General features: G+C 50.4%; 1 protein-coding gene and 1 pseudogene across 8 annotated transcripts in view; one reads left to right on the top strand and one right to left on the bottom strand.

Annotated features, from left to right (window-relative positions):
- BCL2L13 (BCL2 like 13) overlaps positions 1-18,578 on the top strand; it is a 214,940-nt gene that overhangs the window by 110,542 nt on the left and 85,820 nt on the right. The window lies entirely within an intron of this gene.
- LOC132226299 (small ribosomal subunit protein eS19-like) lies at positions 17,920-18,351 on the bottom strand (annotated as a pseudogene).

Genomic DNA, 18,578 nt, shown 5'->3' on the forward strand with positions numbered 1-18,578 from the left:
AAGTTTGGCCTTCAGTGATAAAGTGCTAGGGATGAGAAAATTTGTGGAATTATTTTTCAGATAATCACCTTTATTGAGAATTGTTAGTAATAGGACTCTGACAATGTGACCTCACATACCTAACTGATTTATATTATTGTTACTCACCTTAATACAGGCTTTGGGAGCATTATGGCATAATTAACATCATAGGCTTTATTATTGGCCTTTGTTTCAAATATCAGCTTTGCCAAGGACTAGATGCATGCCTTTGGACAGGTTAAATAAGCTTTCTAAATCTTAATTTTCACATATGTGAAATGGAATGATAATACTAACCTCATGCATTTTATGAGAATTAATGACATAATGTATGTTAAATGATTATTTAGCACATTGTCTGGCACCAGAGTAAACACGCAGTAAACCATGGCTACTAAACACATGAGACCTTGTTCTGAAATAGTCACAATTGTGGAGTTTTACTATGTTACTTGGCTGTAAATAATTAGTTAAAATATCTGACTGTAGGCCTGGTCAGTTTGGCTCAGTGGATAGAGAGATGGCTTGGAGACTGAAGAGTCCCGGGTTTGATTCTGGTCAAGGGCACATGTGGTTACAGGCTCTATCCCTAGCAGGGGGCATGCAGGAGGCAGCCGAACAATGATTTTCATCATTGATGTTTCAGTCTCTCTCTCCCTTTCCTTTCCTCTCTGAAATCAATAAAAATATATATATTTTTAAAATGTATTTGCTTTCTTGGAATGAAAAAAATTCTCATATGGACATTTGAAATAGATTTTTATAAATAAAAATCAGCTCGGTCATATTTCTTAGTATATCAAAGAACAAATATTTAGGTACCTAATATTACTAGCCTTCTTTTCCTATTATATATTCTCTTTCTGTCATCCCTGTCTAGTGAATGTTATTACTAACTCTTATATGTCCTCCTCTCCTTGATCCTGGGGTTATCTTAAAAAACTTGAGTAAACTCCAGTCTTCACTGACTCTCTTCATGTGTTCTTTTCCCCCATGCTTTGTTTTAGTTCCACATCTGGACCTAGGGCTAACGGTTCATTTTAAAGTCTGTGGCTTGAATACCTCATATAAATGAGGCATAACAATTAGAATATTTATCTACTGTATAATATACATAATATATATAAAATCCTACCTAATAGTAGAGAAACATGGTAATTAGCTGTACCTCTGCTACACATCCCATTGGCTAATCAGGGTGATATGCAAATTAACTGCCAACCAAGATGGCAGCCGGCAGCCAGGCAGCTTGAAGTGAACAGGAGGCTTGCTTGCTTCAGTGACGGAAGAAGCCAACGTTCCCCGCCTGCCTTGCCGGCCTTTGAGCTTGCAGTTTAAGAAACATTGTTACAAATATAGAAGCTAAACAAAACCCCAGAAACCTGCTTTCAGCGAGCCGGGCTTCAGCCAGCAGGACCGCAACATTGTTTCAATTATAGAACAAATGCAGATCCCTGCTTTCAGCCAGCCGGGATCTCAGAGCTGGAGTGAGCAGGACCGCAACAGTGTTACAATTATAGAACCCAAACAAACCAGATACCTCCTTTTAGCAGCTGAGGCCTCAGAGCTGGAGCCAAGCCTCAGAGCTAAAGCTGGCCCAGAATAAAAAAAAAGAAAAAAAGGAGCGGTTGGGAGCTTCAGTCACCCGCCAGCCTGAAAACGGCCCTCAGCTCCTCACCCAGACTGGCCAGGCACCCCAGTGGGGACCCCCACCCTGAAGGGGGTGTGACCAGCTGCAAACAGCCATCATCCTCTCATCCAGTCTGGCCAGGCACCCCAGTGGGGACCCCCATCCCTGATCCAGGACACCCTTCAGGGCAAACCAGCCGGAGCCCACCCGTGCACCAGGCCTCTATCCTATATAGCAAAAGGGTAATATGCTTCCCAGCACCAGAATCAGCGGAGCAGCGAGGCCTCCCAGCACCGGGATCAGCAGAGCCGCGAGGCCTTCCGGCACCAGGATCAGCGTGACAGGGGGCAGCGACCAAACCCCCTGATTGCCCTGTGGCTCTGTGTGTGACAGGGGGCAGGGCCACAACCTCCCTATCCGCCCTGCTATGTTCGTGATAGGGGAAGGCGCCCCAACCCCCTGATCAGTCCTGCTCTGTGCCTGATAGGGGGAGCTCCCCAACCCTCTGATCTCCTTGCGGCTCTGTGTGTGATGGTGTGGCGCCTCAACCCCCTGATCGGCCCTGCTCTGTGTGTGACAGGTGTGGCGCCCCAACCGTCCCCCACGGGCCCTGCTCTGTGTGTGACGGGGTAGAGCCATAAACTCCCCATTGGCCCTGCCCTGAGTGTGACAGTGGCGGTGCCCCTACCCCCTGAATGACCCTGCTCTGTAGGTGAAAGAGTGCGGCACCCCAACCCTCTGATCCGCCCTACTCTGTGAGTGACAGGGGGGAGCTCCTCAACCCCCTGATGGGCCCTGCTCTGTGCGTGACAGGGGGAGCTCCTCAACTACCTGATGGGCCCTGCTCTGTGCGTGACAGGGGGGAGCTCCCCAACCCCCTGATGGGCCCTGCTCTGTGCGTGACAGGGGGGAGCTCCCCAACCCCCTGATGGGCCCTGCTCTGTGCGTGACAGGGTACAGAGCCCCAACCCCCCTGATGGGCCCTGCTCTGTGCGTGACAGGGGGCAGCGCCCCAACCCCCTGATCAGCCCTGCTTTGTGCGTGACAGGGGGTGGCTCCGCAACCTCCCTATCGACCCTGCCTTGAGTGTGACAGGGGACGGTGCCCCAACCCCCCAATCGGCCCTACCCTGAGCGTGACTGAGGGTGGCATCACAACCTTCCAATCTGCCCTGCTCTGTTCATGACAGGGGGTGGCGCCCCAACTCCCCAATCAGCCCTGCTCTGAGCCCAACCAGGGGCTGCACCTAGGGATTGGGCCTACCCTCTGCCACCCAGGAGCAGGCCTAAGCCAGCAGGTCGTTATCTCCCGAGGGGTCCCAGACTGCGAGAGGGCACAGGCCGGGCTGAGGGACCTCCTCTTCCCCCCGACTTCACAAATTTTTGTGCATGGGGCCTCTAGTCTACACTAATAAAAGAGAAACATGGTAATTGGGATACGACGCTACCCTTTTCATTGGCTAATCAGCGAGATATGTAAATTAACTGTCAGCCAAGATGACGGCCGGCAGCCAGGCAGCTTGAAACTAACATGAGGCTTGCTTGCTTCAGTGACGGAGGACTCCAACGTTCCGCCTGCGACTGCAGGCCTCTGAGCCTGCAGTTTAAGAAACTCTGTAACAAATACCACCGGACTTCAGCCAGCAGATTCGCAACATTGTAAGCAAAGGCCAGAAACCTACTTTCAGCCTCGCAGGCCTAAGAGCTGGAGCCAAGCCTCAAAGCTAAAGCTGGCCCAGAATTTAAAAAAAAGAAAGAAAAAAAGGAGCAGTTGGGAGCTTCAGTCACCCCCAGCCTGAAAACAGCCCTCAGCCCCTCACCCAGACTGGCCAGGCACCCCAGTGGGGACCCCCACTCTGATCTGGGACACCATTCAGGGCAAACCAGCCGGCTCCACCCGTATACCAGGCCTCTACCCTATATAGTCAAAGGGTAATATGCCTCCCAGGACCGGGATCAGCGGAGCCATGAGGCCTCCTGGCACCGGGATCAGCGTGACAGGGGGCAGCGCCCAAACCCCCTGATCGCCCTTCAGCTCTGTGTGTGACAGGGGGCGGGGCCACAAGTTCCCTATCCACCCTACTCTGTTCGTGACAGGGGAAGGCACCCCAACCCCCTGATCAGCCCTGCTCTGTGCCTGATGGGGGGAGCTCCCCAACACTCTCCCCCATGGGCCCTGCTCTGTGTGTGATGGGGTAGAGCCATAACCTCCCCATTGGCCCTGCCCTGAGTGTAACAGTGGCGGCGCCCCAACCCCCTGATCGCCCCTGCTCTGTGGGTGACAGGGTACAGAGCCCCAACCCCCCTGATTGGCCCTGCTCTGTGCATGACGGGGTGGCGCCGCAAACTCCCCATCGACCCTGCCTTGAGTGTGACAGGGGACGTTGCCCCAACCCCCCAATCGGCCCTACCCTGATCGTGACTGAGGGTGGCATCACAACCTCCCAATCTCCCTGCTCTGTGCATGACAGGGGTGGCGCCCCAACTCCCCAATCGGCCCTGCTCTGAGCCCGACCAGGGCTGCACCTATGGATTGGGCCTGCCCTCTGCCACCTGGGAGCAGGCCTAAACCAGCAGGTCGTTATCTCCCGAGGGGTCCCAGACTGCGAGAGGGCACATCCAGGCTGAGGGACCCCCCCTACCCCCCCGAGTGCACAAATTTTTGTGCACCGGGCCTCTAGTCCTACATAATAAAAGAGAAACATGTAAATTGACCATCCCTCCGCTATGCTCACCAGCCAATCAGGAGTGAGTATGCAAATCAACCTGAGAAAGCTGGCTGGTTAATTTGCATACACAGGTTCCGGGTGGATAGCAGAGCAGGAGAGCCAGTGGCTTGGAGGGATGTGGCTTCCTCGGTCGCTCCCCCCAAGTTGCCGGGTGGAGAGCAGAGCAGGAGAGCCAGAAACTTGGGGGGACATGGCTCCCTCGGTCACTCCCAGTGACCGAGGGAACCACGTCCCCCCTAGCCGCCAGGTGGAGAGCAGAGCGGAAGAGCTGGCAGAGAGTGGAATGACGTGGGGAACTTGGCTCCCCAAGTCGCCAGACGGAGAGCAGAGAGGGAGAGCTGGCAGCCTGGAGGACTTGGCAGAGTGGGAGGCCGTGGGATGGGAAAACCAAGAGCGTGGGCAACACCAGGAATTCTGGGAATAGTAGTTCTGGTGGCTGCCCCAGGACCGGAAGCAGAAGCCCAGAGCGCGGGGAGCACCAGGAGTGCTGGGAATTGTAGTTCTAGTGGCAGACGGATCTCCTAGACCAGTGTTTCTCAACCTGTGGGTCGAGACCCCTTTGGAGGTCGAACGACCCTTTCACAGGGGTCGCCTAAGACCATCGGAGAACACATATATAATTACATATTGTTTTTGTGATTATCACATTGTATGCGGGAAACGTATTTATACGTTTTACGTATTTATACGTTCTACCAGTGTAGTAGAGCGTGGGGCACATATTAATGTTTTTTATAGACTAGCGGTAGAATGCGGGTAACGTATAATTACGTAAACTAAAGTTATCGTAATTTTACTGAACATTGCCATTTGCGCAAAAAATTAGCAAAAATGGCCCGCGCCACCTGTTAGCTCACGATAAAAACTACCCGCAAACAATGTGTTAATCACTATGCTTTAATTATGTTCAATTTGTAACAATGAAAATACATCCTGCATATCAGATATTTACATTACGATTCATAACAGTAGCAAAATTACAGTTATGAAGTAGCGACGAAAATAATTTTATGGTTGGGGGTCACCACAACATGAGGAACTGTATTAAAGTGTCGCGGCATTAGGAAGGTTGAGAACCACCTAGAGGAATCTAAGTCCTCCAGGGCGGAAAAGAATCTGGCTTATGCTAGGCAACAGGAGTGCCCTTCCCAATCAAAATCATGTTAGCTAATTTGAAGCAATTAGCTAATATTTTACATTTTGCGTAAATATTTGCAAAATTTTCATATAACATTGTTATATATGACTTTGGCTGTCTGGCAGGTAAATGAGTCTCATCAGAGAGAAGAAACACCCGTCAGGGAGAAGAAAAAATTGTCCACAAAGCATGTCAGGTTATGGGGCAAACAATATCAGTGGTATAAGGATTGTAAAAGCATCTTGGTCATACTCTTTAAATATATCAGAAGAAGGGGAGGAAGAAAGCTGGTCACAAACCTGTATTAATAGTATGATTTTTTTTAAGTACACGTATTAATGTTGACTATTAATGTCGTATATATATATATATATATGCCTAGAAATGTAATGAAATGTGTGCCAAAATATTGGATAATACATAGTAGCTATCTCAGAATCGTAGGTAATTTTCTTTTTTCCCTGATTAATATTGTTTTTTTTTCCCCTATATACTTATCTGTTTATAGAAAAACTGAAGAAAATGACCATCAAAAAGAAAAAGGCACTCTGGCTGGCATAGCTCAGTGGTTGAGCATCAGCCTATGAACCAGGAGGTCATTGTTTGATGGATTTCTGCTCAGGGCACATGCCTGGGTTGCAGGCTTGATCCCTAGTGTGGTGCGTGCAGGAGGCAGACAATGATTCTCTCATCATTGATATTTCTATCTCTTTCTCTCTCTTCTCTCTGAAATCAATAAAAAACATTCTTTGAAAAGAAAAAAAGAAAAGAAAAAGGCAACTAGAGTGTTCCAGTATGATGTTCATAGTATAATAAATAGACTTTGGAAAAAATAATAGCAAAGATAAATGAATTATTTGCCTTTAATTTTAGTGGAATATTAAATCACTAATCTTTTAAATTTTTTATTAAAATTTTAAGCATATACAGAAGTAGAGACATTTTTATAATCTCATGTATCCATTACTCAGCTTCAACAATTATTAATATACTAGAGGCCCGATGCATGAAATTTGTGCACGGGGGAAGGGGGGGTGTCCCTCATCCTGGCCTGCGCCTTCTCACAATCCGGGACCCCTTGGGGGATATCGGACTGCCTGCTCCTGCCACCGCCACTGCGCTTGCCAACCATGAGCCCCGCTTCTGCCTGAGCAGCACTCCTCCTGTGGGAGCACACTGACCACCAGGGGGCAGCTCCTGCGTTGAGCATCTTCCCCCAGGTGGTCAGTGTGCATCATAGCTACCAGTCGTTCTGGTTGTTCCGCCGTTACGGTCGCTGGGCTTTTATATATATACTAGAGGCCCGGTGCACAAAAATTTGTGCACTCGGGGGGGAAGGAGGGTCCCTCAGCCCGGATGTGCCCTCTCGCAGTCTGGGACCCCTCGGAAGATAACGACCTGCTGGCTTAGGCCTGCTCCTGGGTGGCAGAGGGCATGCCCAATCCCTAGGTGCAGCCCTGGTCGGGCTCAGAGCAGGGCTGATTGGGGAGTTGGGGTGCCCCCCCCGTCATGCACAGAGCAGGGCAGATTGGGAGGTTGTGATGCCACCCTCAGTCACGCTCAGGGTAGGGCCGATTGGGGGGTTGGGGCACCGCCCCCTATCACACTCAAGGCAGGGTCGATGGGGAGGTTGCAGCGCCACCCCCTGTCACGCACAGAGCAGGGCCAATCAGGGGGTTGGGGCGCTGCCCCCTGTCACGCACAGAGCAGGGCCCATCAGGGGGGTTGGGGCTCTGTACCCTGTCACGCACAGAGCAGGGCCCATCAGGGGGTTGAGGAGCTCCCCCCTGTCACTCACAGAGTAGGGCCGATTGGGGAATTGGGGCACCGTCCCCTGTCACACACAGAGCAGGGCAGATCAGCGGGTTGGGGCGCCGCCCTCTATCACCCACAGAGCAGGGCCAATCAGGTGGTTGGGGCGCCGCCACTGTCACACTCAGGGCAGGGCTGATGGGGAGGTTATGGCTCTACCCCGTCACACACAGAGCAGCGCCCGTGGGGGTGGCGAGGGGGTAGGTACTGCCCTCTGTCACCCACAGAGCAGGGCCCGTGGGGGGGTTGGGGGGGTGGGGTGCCGCCACTCTATCACCCACAGAGCAGGGGCAATCAGGGGGTTGGGACGCTCCCACTCTCACACTCAGGGCAGGGCGGATGGGGAGGTTATGGCTCTACCCCATCACACACAGAGCAGGGCCCGTGGGGGGGGGGGTTTGGGGAACTCCCCCCTATCAGGTACAGAGCAGGGCTGATCAGGGGGTTGGGGCGCCTTCCCCTGTCACGAACAGAGCAGGGTGGATAGGGAGGTTGTGGCCCCGCCCCCTGTCACACACAGAGCCGCAGGGCGATCAGGGGGTTTGGGCGCTGCCCCCTGTCACACTGATCCCAGTGCTGGGAGGCCTCATGGCTCCGCTGATCCCGGTGCTGGGAGGCATATTGCCCTTTTACTATATAGGGTAGAGGCCTGGTGCAAGGGTGGGGCCGGCTGGTTTGCCCTGAAGGGTGTCCTGGATCAGGGTGGGGGTCCCCACTGGGGTGCCTAGCCAGTCTGGGTGAGGGGCTGAGGTCCGTTTTCAGGCTGGGAGTGACTGAAGTTCCCAACCGCTCCTTCTTTTCTTTTCTTTTTTTTTTTATTCTGGGCCAGCTTTACCTTGAGGCTTGGCTCCAGCTCTTAGGCCTCTCCGGCTAAAGTAGGTTTCTGGCCTTTGCTTACAATGTTGCGAATCTGCTGGCTGAAGTCTGGCGGTATTTGTTACAATGTTTCTTAAACTGCCCGCTCAGAGGCCTGCAGCCGCAGGCGGGGAACGTTGGTTTGCTCCAACGATCCTCTGTCACTGAGGCAAGCAAGCCTCATGTTAGTTTCAAGCTGCCTGGCTGCCGGCCGCCATCTTGGCTGACAGTTAATTTGCATATCTCGCTGATTAGCCAATGAAAAGGGTAGCGGTCGTATACCAATTACCATGTTTCTCTTTTATTAGTGTAGACTAGAGGCCCGGTGCATAAACATTTGTGCAGTCGGGGGGTGGGGGGGGGGGTTCCCTCAGCCCGGCCTGTGCCCTCTCGCAGTCTGGGACCCCTCAGGAGATAACGCCCTGCTGGCTTAGGCCTGCTCCCGGGTGGCAGAGGGCAGGCCCAATCCCTAGGTGCAGCCCCTGGTCGGGCTCAGAGCAGGGCCGATTGGGGAGTTGGGGCGCCGCCACATCATGCACAGAGCAGGGCAGATTGGGAGGTTGTGATGCCACCCTCAGTCACACTCAGGGTAGGGCCAATCAGGGGGTTGGGGCGCTGCCCCTGTCACACACAATGCAGGGCCCATCAGGGGGTTGGGGCACCACCCTCTATCACCCACAGAGCAGGGGCAATCAGGGGGTTGGGGCGCCACCACTCTCACACTCAGGGTAGGGCCAATGAGGAGGTTATGGCTCTACCCCATCACACACAGAGCAGGGCCCGTGGGTGGGGGTTGTTGGGGAGCTCCCCCCATCAGGCACAGAGCAGGGCTGCTCAGGGGGTTGGGGCCCCACCCGATGTCACACACAAAGCCGCAGGGGATTCGGGGCTCTGCCCCCTGTCATGCTGATTCCGGTGCCGGGAGGCCTCGTGTCTCCGCTGATCTGGGTGCTGGGAGGCATATTACCCTTTTACTATGTAGGATAGAGGCCTGGTGTATGGGTGGGGCTGGCTGGTTTGCCCTGAAGGGTGTCCTGGATCAGGGTGGGGGTCCCCACTTGGGTGCCTGGCCAGTCTGGGTGAGAGGCTGAGGGCTGTTTGCAGCTGGTCACACACCCTTCAGGGTCGGTGTCCCCACTGGGGTGCCTGGCCAGTCTGGGTGAGGGGCTGAGGGCTTTTTTTAGGTTGGCGGGTGACTGAAGCTCCCAACCGCTCCTTTTTTTCTTTTTTCTTTTTTCTTTTGGGCCAGCTTTAGCTCTGAGGCTTGGCTCCAGCTCTTAGGCCTCCGCTGCTGAAAGCAGGTATCTGGTTTCTTTGGGTTCTATAATCGAAACACTGTTTCAACTCCAGCTCTGAGATCCTGGCTGGCTGAAAGCAGGTTTCTGGGGTTTTGTTTAGCTTCTATATTTGTAACAATATTTCAAACTGCAAACTCAGATGCCGGCAGCGGCAGGCGGGGAACATTGGAGTCCTCCGTCACTGAAGCAAGCAAGCTTCATGTTCATTTCAAGCTGCCTGGCTGCCGGCCGCCATCCTGGCTGGCAGTTAATTTGCATATTGCCCTGATTTGCCAATGGGAAGGGTAGCGGAGGTACGGCTAATTACCATGTTTCTCTTTTATTAGAAAGGATTGTGTGCTCACTACTCAAAGTATAGTTTCCTGTCATTATCATATATATATTCTATATAATAAAAGAGAAGCATGTAAATTGACCGTCCCTCCGCTACACTCACCAGCCAATCAGGAGTGAGTATGCAGATTAACCTGAGAAAGATGGCAGGTTAATTTGCATACACAGGCACCAAAGTGTCCTTGGTCCTGGGAACATCCTCTGAGTGGCCTATGGCCCAGAACGCCTCCAACCACTCCAGGCCTATGGGCACAGGTGCCAAGCAGATGTTCCCACCCTGTGGCTCCTTGTGCGTCCACCGGCGGCCTGGGTCCACGCCCTCCAGCCCAATGCCCACGATGCGGGGCTGCTGGCCTGGGGTCATGCCCCTGGTGGAGGCGGCCGCTGTGCATGGACCGGAGTCTTCACACTCCCACAAGCCCAATGCGCACAACGCAGGGCTGGCTGCCGGCCTCGGGGTTGTTCCCCCCGGTGGCAGGGGCACGCCCTTAGCCCAGTGGACACAACTCAGGGTGTCTTCTGCGTATGAGCTACAGAGATAACACCTTCTCTTTTTAAAAATATATATTTCATTGATTTTTTACAAAGAAGAGGGGAGAGGGATAGACAGTCGGAAACATTGATGAGAGAGAAACATTGATCAGCTGCCTCCTGCACACTCCCCATTGGGGATGTGCCCCCAACCAAGGTACATGCCCTTAACAGGAATCAAACGTGGGACCCTTCAGTCTGCAGGCCAACGCTCTATCCACTGAGCCAAAGCAGTTCGAGCTTAAACACCTTTTCTGACCGCTCATTGGCTAAGCTCCCTGTATTCCACCACTTGCAGTGTTCTTGGTAACTTAGGTTATATGAATCTAAGAAGGTGATCTAGGGTTTTTCCACCTCACTCTTGGAGGAAAAAACCAAGGTCCACTGCTGGAGGGGCTACAAAATGTCATACCCTAACCAGTTTGGCTCAGTAGATAGAGCCTCGGGCTGCCGACCGCAGGGTCTGGGTTCGATTATGATCAAGGGCATGTACCTAAGTTGCAGGCTCCTCCCTGGCTGGGGCCCAGGTCAGAGCTCATGCAGGAGGCAACCAATCAAAGTGTCCCTCCCATTGATGTTTCTCTCTGTCTCTCCCTCTCTCTTCCACACTTGTAGTAGAGCTCAGGAAGTATGTCTCAGCGCTGTGGCTGTTGCAATGGTATGAGCACACTCCACCATGACATGCTTCCTCGGCACACCAGGAAGTAGCAATGCCCGCCTGAACTAACTCCTAGAGCCACATGCATAGTACCCCAGCCTTTCAGCCATTGGTCGCCTATAGCAACGTGTCTCCCTCTGATTGGTCGTCTATAGCAACGTGTCTCCCTCTAATTGGTCCCCTCATGCTATATATACCCCTGTAGTTCCTCAATAAAACGGATCTGCGTCAATGCACCTTGTCCCCGGAGTCGTGCATGCAGACGCCCTAGCGCGTTGGGGCTCCGTCGTCCTCACCCCCGAGGGACTCCCTGCTTCACACACTCACTAAAAAATCAATGGAAACATATCCTCAGGTGAGGATAAAAAAAGAAAGAAAAAAAGAAATGTTATATCCTATGAAAGACACATCTTGAAAATGCCTAAAGAAAGTTGTCATTTTTTCATGGTGAAGGTACTGGAGTCTGTGTTGATGAAAACATCTTGGCGGCTGCGGTGGCTGGCAGGGCCCTGATCAGCTCGGTCATCTCCCCCAGAAGGAGGCCAGACTGTGGCTTAGACCTGCTCCCCATGGGGAGCGGGCCTAAACAGTCAGTAGGGCATCCCCTGAGGGCTCCCAGTCTGTGAGAGGGGGCAGGCTGGGCTGAGGGAAACCCCTTCCCACAGTGCACTAATTTTGTGCACCGGGCCCCTAGTATATATATTGTTTTTTAGAATTTTATTTATTGACTAGAGCAGTGATGGTGAACCTTTTGAGCTTGGCGTGTCAGCATTTTGAAAAACCCTAACTTAACTCTGGTGCCGTGTCACATACAGAAATTTTTTGATATTTGCAACTATAGTAAAACAAAGATTTATATTTTTGATATTTATTTTATATATTTAAATGCCATTTAACAAAGAAAAATCAACCCCAAAAATGAGTTCGCATGTCACCTCTAACACGTGTGTCATAGGTTGGCCATCACTGGACTAGAGGCCCGGTGCATGAAATTCATGCACTGCGTGGGGGGGGGGGGGGTCAGGGGGGCGGGGAGGTGTCCCTCAGCCCAACCTGTACCCTCTCCAATCTGGGATCCCTCAGGGGATGTCCAACTGCCAGTTTAGGCCCGATCCCACAGAGGTCGTCAGTTGGACATCCTTCTTACAATCTGGGACTGCTGACTCCCAACCGCTTGCATGCCTGGTTGCCTCATTGCTCCGAACTGCTTCTGCCTGCCAGCCTGATCACTCCCTAACCACTCCCCTGCCAGCCAGATTGACAACTAACTGCTCCCTGCCATCCTGATCACCCCCAACTGCCGTCCCCTGCTGGCCCTATCGCCCCCAACTGCCCTCCCCTGCTGGACTGGTTGCCCCTAAGTGCCCTGCCCTGCTGGCCCATTTGCCCCTAACTGCCCTCCTCTGCCGGCCTGGTCCCCCCCAACTGCCCTCTTCTGCCAGTCTGATCACCCCTAACTGCCCTCCACTGCAGGCCTGTTTCCCCCCAACTGCCCTCCCTTGCAGGCCCAGTCACCCCCATCTGCCCTCTCCTGCCAGCCCAATTGCCCCCAGCTGCCTTCCCCTGCAGGCCTGGTTGCCCCCAACTGCTCTCTCCTGCTTGCCTGGTCACCCCCAACTGCCCTCCCCTGCTGGCCTGGTGGCCCCTAACTGCCCTACCCTGCCAGTCATCTTTGTGCAAGGGTGTGATGGTCAATTTGCATATTAGCTCTTTATTATATAGGATTTTTAGAGAGAGGAAGGGAAAGAGAGAGAAACATCAATTTGAATTTGTTGTTTCACTTATTCATGGATTTTTTGGTTGTTTCTTTTATTTAATTGAGTTGTTTTAGAGATAGGGGAAGGGAGAGAGATAGAGACATTGATTTGTTCCACTTATTTGTGCATTCATTGGTTGATTAGTGTATGTGTCCTGACCAGGGATCGAACCCCCAACCTTGATATATGGGACGACCCCGTAAACAACTGAGCTACCCAGCTAGGGCCCCATTATATAGTTGATGCTCCTTATCCTCTTTATTCTCCCTACATTCCCCTTTTTCTTTGGTAACCACCATACTGTCTATGAATTCGTTTTGTTTGTTTGTGTATAGGTTTCTGCTTTATATCCCACACTAGTGGCCTGGTGCATGAAATTCATGCATGGGGGGAGGGGTTCCCTTAGCCCAGCCTGCACCCTCTCCCATCAGGGACCCCTTGGTGGGATCGGGTCTAAAATGGCGGTCAGACATACATCTCACATTCTGGGACCACTGGCTCCTAACCGCTCACCTGCCTGCCTGCCTGACCACCCCAACCTCTCTGCCTACCTGCCTGATTGCCCCTAACTGCCCTCCCTTGCCAGTCTGATCTTGCCCCCAACTGCCCTCCCCTGCCGGCCTGATCTCGCCCCTTAACTGCTCTCCCCTGCTGGCCAGGTTGCCCACAACTTCCCTCCCCTGCCGGCCTGATCTCACCCCCAACTGCCCACCCCTGCTGGCCTGATCTCGTCTCCAACTGCCCTCCCCTGCCAGCCTGATCTTGCCCCCAAATTGCTCTCCCCTGCCAGCCTGCTTGCCCCAACTGCCCTCCCCTGTCAGCCTGGTTGCCCCCAACTGCCCTCCCCTGCCAGCCTGATCACCCCTAACAGCCTCTGCCTCAGCTCCCACCACCATGGCTTTGTCCAGAAGGAAGTCAGATGTCCAGAAGATGGCTGGTCGACCTGGTCTAATTAGCATATTACCCTTATAATAGAATAGATTGATTATATAGGATAGAATTTCTTAAATGGCAGGGGTGGCGGGGGGGGGGGGTGAGCCTTTTTCATCAGTAGGAGATGGTCTTGGCAGACAAAAACACATAATCCATCTATCTGGACTGATAGCCAGCCATATGCACTATACTGCCAAACCTGTCATTAAAAAGTTGAACCGCTTTCTTACACCTTACACCAAACAGCTGTTTCCCTTAAAAGCCCTCCTCAGCCCCCACCTTAGGTTCTGCCTTTGCAGTTCACCCAGATTAGGTTCTGATTGGTTGGTTTCTATGCCAGTCAGTGTCAAAAGCTCCACCTCCTAGGCAGCCATTGGCTCCTCACACTTCACCCATATTTGGTTCTGATTGGTCGGTTTCTATGCCAGTTGGCTCAAAAGCTCTGCCTCCTAGGCAGCCATTAGCTACTTACACTTCTCCTAGACTTGGTTCTGATTGGTCAGTTTCTATGGCAGTCAGCATCTCTGGGCCTATCTCTGGGCCTGATCAGAGAGGCAGTGCTTATCAGCAGTCCCAGCGGAGGCCCAAGAGAAAGAGAGAGGCAAGTGCTGATCAACAGCTGCCATGGAGGCTACAGATCAGACTCTGCTTCTCTCGCCAGGCCTCTCTCTGGGCCTGATCCGCAGCCCCCTCCACAGTCAGTGCTGGGTCGGGGCACCTGCAGCGGCGGCAGTCAGTGCTAGGTTACCGCAACCCAGTACTGACTTCTGGTCGGTCGAGTCTTCGGTCGTTTTGTATGTTACGGACCCTGGGTTTTTATGTATTAGGATATGAGTGAAATTATATGATTCTTATTCTTTTCTATCTGAATTATTTCGCTTAACATGATACTCTTTCACACGTTGTTGCAAACAGCAGCATTTCATCCTTTTGTATGGCTGAGTAGTATTTAATTGTCCCAATAGTTATTCAGTAGCATATTGTTTAATCTCCACATATTTGTGGTTTTTACAGGTTTTTTTTCTTGTAGTTAACTTGCAATTTATTATTGTTGTGGTTGAAGAATATGCTTGGTATTATTTCAGTCTTAGATGTTTTGAGACTAGTTTTGGTTCCAAGTGCACTTGAGAAGAATATATATTCTGTTATCTTGGGATGGAAAGCTCTATAAATATCAACTATGTCTATTTGGTCTAATGCAGTGGTTCTCAACCTGTGGGTCGCGACCCCTTTGGGGGTCGAACGACCCTTTCACAGGGGTCACCTAAGACCATCGGAAAACATATATATAATTACATACTGTTTTTGTGATTAATCACTATGCATTAATTATGTTCAATTTGTGACAATGAAATTGGGGGTCACTACAACATGAGGAACTGTATTAAAGGATTGAGGCATTAGGAAGGTTGAGAACCACTAGTCTAATGTGTCATTAAGTCCAATATTTTCTTACTGATTTTCTATGTCAATTATTTATTCACTAGTAGCCCTGCGCATGAATCTGTGCACCAGTAGCTCGCCAGTAGCTCGCTGCCTCCCTTCAGTAGCTCTCCACCTGCGGCCCCGCTCTCCTGTGGCTCCCCCTATCCTCCCTCCCCCCCCCACCCTGCCCCCTCTCATAGCTCGTTGCCGCCCTCCTGCCTGTAACTCTCTGCCACCCGCTTGTAGCTTGCTGCCCCACCCTCCTGCTGATCCGTGATCCAGTTGTTACGTGGTCGGTTGTTATGTTTCACGGCATAATGACCATTTGCATATTACATCTTTATTATACAGGATTGCTGTCAGTGGGGTATTCAGGTCCCCTAATATAATTGTTGTTGTTGTTGTTGTTTTAGCTTCTCCCTTTAGGTCTATTAGTAATTACATATATATTTTGGTGCTCACAAGTTGGGGGCATTTATTAAGTGCTATGTATTCTTGATGAATTGGCCCCTTTATGTACATTTTTGTCTCTTGAAATCTGTTTTTTCTGATATAAGTATGGCTATACCAACTTTTCTCTGGATTCCATTTGTTTAGAGTATTGTCTTCCACTCCTTTGCTTTGAGCCTGTTTGTTTTTATAGCTGAGGTGAGTCTCTTGAAGGCAACATATAGCTGGGTGATATTTTGTAACCCATCCTGCTAATCTTTGCCTTTTGATTGGTTAATTCAGTCCATTTATATTTAGGATTTACATCTATTTTACCTTTAGTTTTCAGGTTGATCTGTGTTTCCACTGTTTATTTTTCCTTCCCCCCCCCCCCCCCGCTCTTTTAGTTTGGTTGTTCCTATGATTTTTTTCTCCATTTCCTTATTCTTTGTGCTACATGCCTCAATTCTGGATTTTTATTTTGTGGTGACCATTAGATTTATGTAAAAGGAGATTCATGCATACAATAGTCTTGTTTCTTCTAATTGTGTCTTATCTTTATTCACCAGTGTATGTTCATTACCTTTTCCACTCCCATTTGTTTTTGTCACATACCTTTTTTATGTTCATTTCCAAATTTCAGAAGTTACTGTCTTTTGAAATATATATTTTTAATTTTTAAATTGCAGTTGACATTTAATATTTTATAGTTACAGGTGGAGAGCACAGAGGGTTAGACATTTATGTAACTTATGAAGTGATCCCCCTGATAACTCTAGTAGTAGCTACCTGAATCATACATAGGTATTATAATACTATTGACTATATTCTCTATTCTGTACTTTCAATCTTTATGAAAATTTGTAACTGTCAGTTTGTACTTGATCCCTTCCCCCTTTTTACCCAGCTTCCTAACCCCACTCCTATCTGGCAACCTTAGTTTGTTCTCTGTGTCTATGAGATTGTTTTTGTTTTTGTTGTTTCATGTGTTCTCCCCTCCCACCTGTATTGATGTGGGTTCTTCTTTCTATCCTTAGTTATAGGAGTTCTTTTTATCTATTTTTCAGATGCTTCTCAGGGATGGTTGTTTATTATAATCTAGTTGGGTTTTTTTGGATGTGGTCATGGAAGGAGGCAAGTACAACAAGGATATTTTCCCATTCGTTTTTAGAGAATGGAAGGGAGGGGGAGAGGCAGAGAGAGAGAGAAACATGTTTCTTTGTTTCCTCTTTTTACTTGCTTTCCTGTGTTTGTTTCTTTATATGAGATAGATCTGCTACATCTTTCAGTCTTATTATTACATAGTAGGTATCCTGTGGGGCCCAGTACTAGAGACTCCTTTGAGGACTGTCCATGACTACAGAGGATGGGCTCTTATCCAGGTGCTGACCTTACAGAGGGAGATTAGCTTTAGCAGGGCTCTGATGCCTGTTGATTCCACCCTTTGGGTGTGCCATTTGTGGAGCTAATTGGGTGGTGCTCTGGTGTGCTCTGAATCCAGCCAGTGGGTGTATTGGCTCTGGGGCCTCCTGGGTGGGGCTCTGGTGGAGGACCATCTGAGCTACTGCCTGTGCCTGGCTCCAGGCCACCTGATAGGAGCTACCAAGTGAGCTGCAGTTGATAGCTGCCTGTGCTGGCCTTGGAGGCACCTGGGAGAGGCTATACTGAAAACCTAGGCCAGCTGCCACTAGTGTTGGGCTTGGGACCACTTAGCAAGAGGTACAGGGCATGCTGAGGCCATCCTCTATTTTTTTAAGGATTGTGGACTTTTGAGAGATTTTTGGAAAGTTCACATGTAGCATGGGTTGAGGCAGGCTCCTTGTGAAGAACAGCTATTGAAAGAGATTCAGCCTTGTGTGTGAGTTGGGTGGAGAGCGGGCCTCAAGGAGTCAGCAGGATGGAGGAGTGGTGTTAGACAGTTTCATGGAGTGTCAGATTTGGCACTGGATTGCACCGGCTGTATAGGGGGAAGAAGGTTCAACAAAGGAACAATGGTGCCTGGCTGCCCACTGGGTGGGAGGAGAGCTCAACAATGAAACAATGGCCCTTGCCAGCACTTCTCTCCTTCCAGGCCTCACCCAGAAGTCAGACAATTTAGTTCATCCCCATATGTCCTCGGAGATTTGAGCTCCCGTCCTTTCTCTGGAGCTTAGTGCAAGTATTTGTGAACAAGTGAGTGTGTGCGTAGAATCTTTTAGAGTAATGCCTGAATCTCCAGCAGTCCTCCTTCTTCGGCCACAATCTGTGTTGGTTTATACAGCCAGATATGTGAGGATGCCAAGATATCCTGTCCATTTTTTTTTTTTTTTTTTTTTTTTTTTTTTTTTTTTTTTTTTTACGAATGAGGCAATTTATTAACCCAGCATTTGTTCTAATACTTCTTGTTGGCAGCTGCCACCTGCCCTGCGATTCTGTTCAGATCTCTGTCTCTCAGGTGTCAATTTGTGGCCCCGTCCTGATCCCCTTTCACCATTTTCAGCCCCTCCAGGACTTGGAGGACCCTGCGGGCCACACACTTAGAGACTCTGCTAAAGTGGCTGGGCATGACACCATTTCTCTGTCATCCTCCATAGATCTTGGTCATGGAGTCAACCCAGCTCCTTCCCGAAGGTACAGGTGCTGCGCTATGGAAGCAGCTCGTGTATAGAACCAGTTGTTGTAGGGAGCAAGGTCTTTATGCTTGGCCAGTTTGACAGTGTCCACCCATTCAGGGACTTTCCGCTTCCTGGACTTTTTGAGGAAGGCTGCCAGAGCTCTTAACGAACTCCTGCTGGTTCACGTCTTTTACAGTAACTCTGGGCATTGTGCAGCCTCGGTGCTGCCAGCCAGGGGAACAGTCTTCCCAATTCTTGACTGCCACACATGATTATGGAACCAATCCATTTCATGTGTTCTCCCCTCCCACCTGTATTGATGTGGGTTCTTCTTTATATCCTTAGTTATAGGAGTTCTTTTTATCTATTTTTCAGATGCTTCTCAGGGATGGTTGTTTATTATAATCTAGTTGGGTTTTTTTGGATGTGGTCATGG

The sequence above is a fragment of the Myotis daubentonii genome, chromosome 2 (genome assembly GCF_963259705.1).
Source record: "Myotis daubentonii chromosome 2, mMyoDau2.1, whole genome shotgun sequence".
Lineage (NCBI taxonomy): Eukaryota > Metazoa > Chordata > Mammalia > Chiroptera > Vespertilionidae > Myotis > Myotis daubentonii.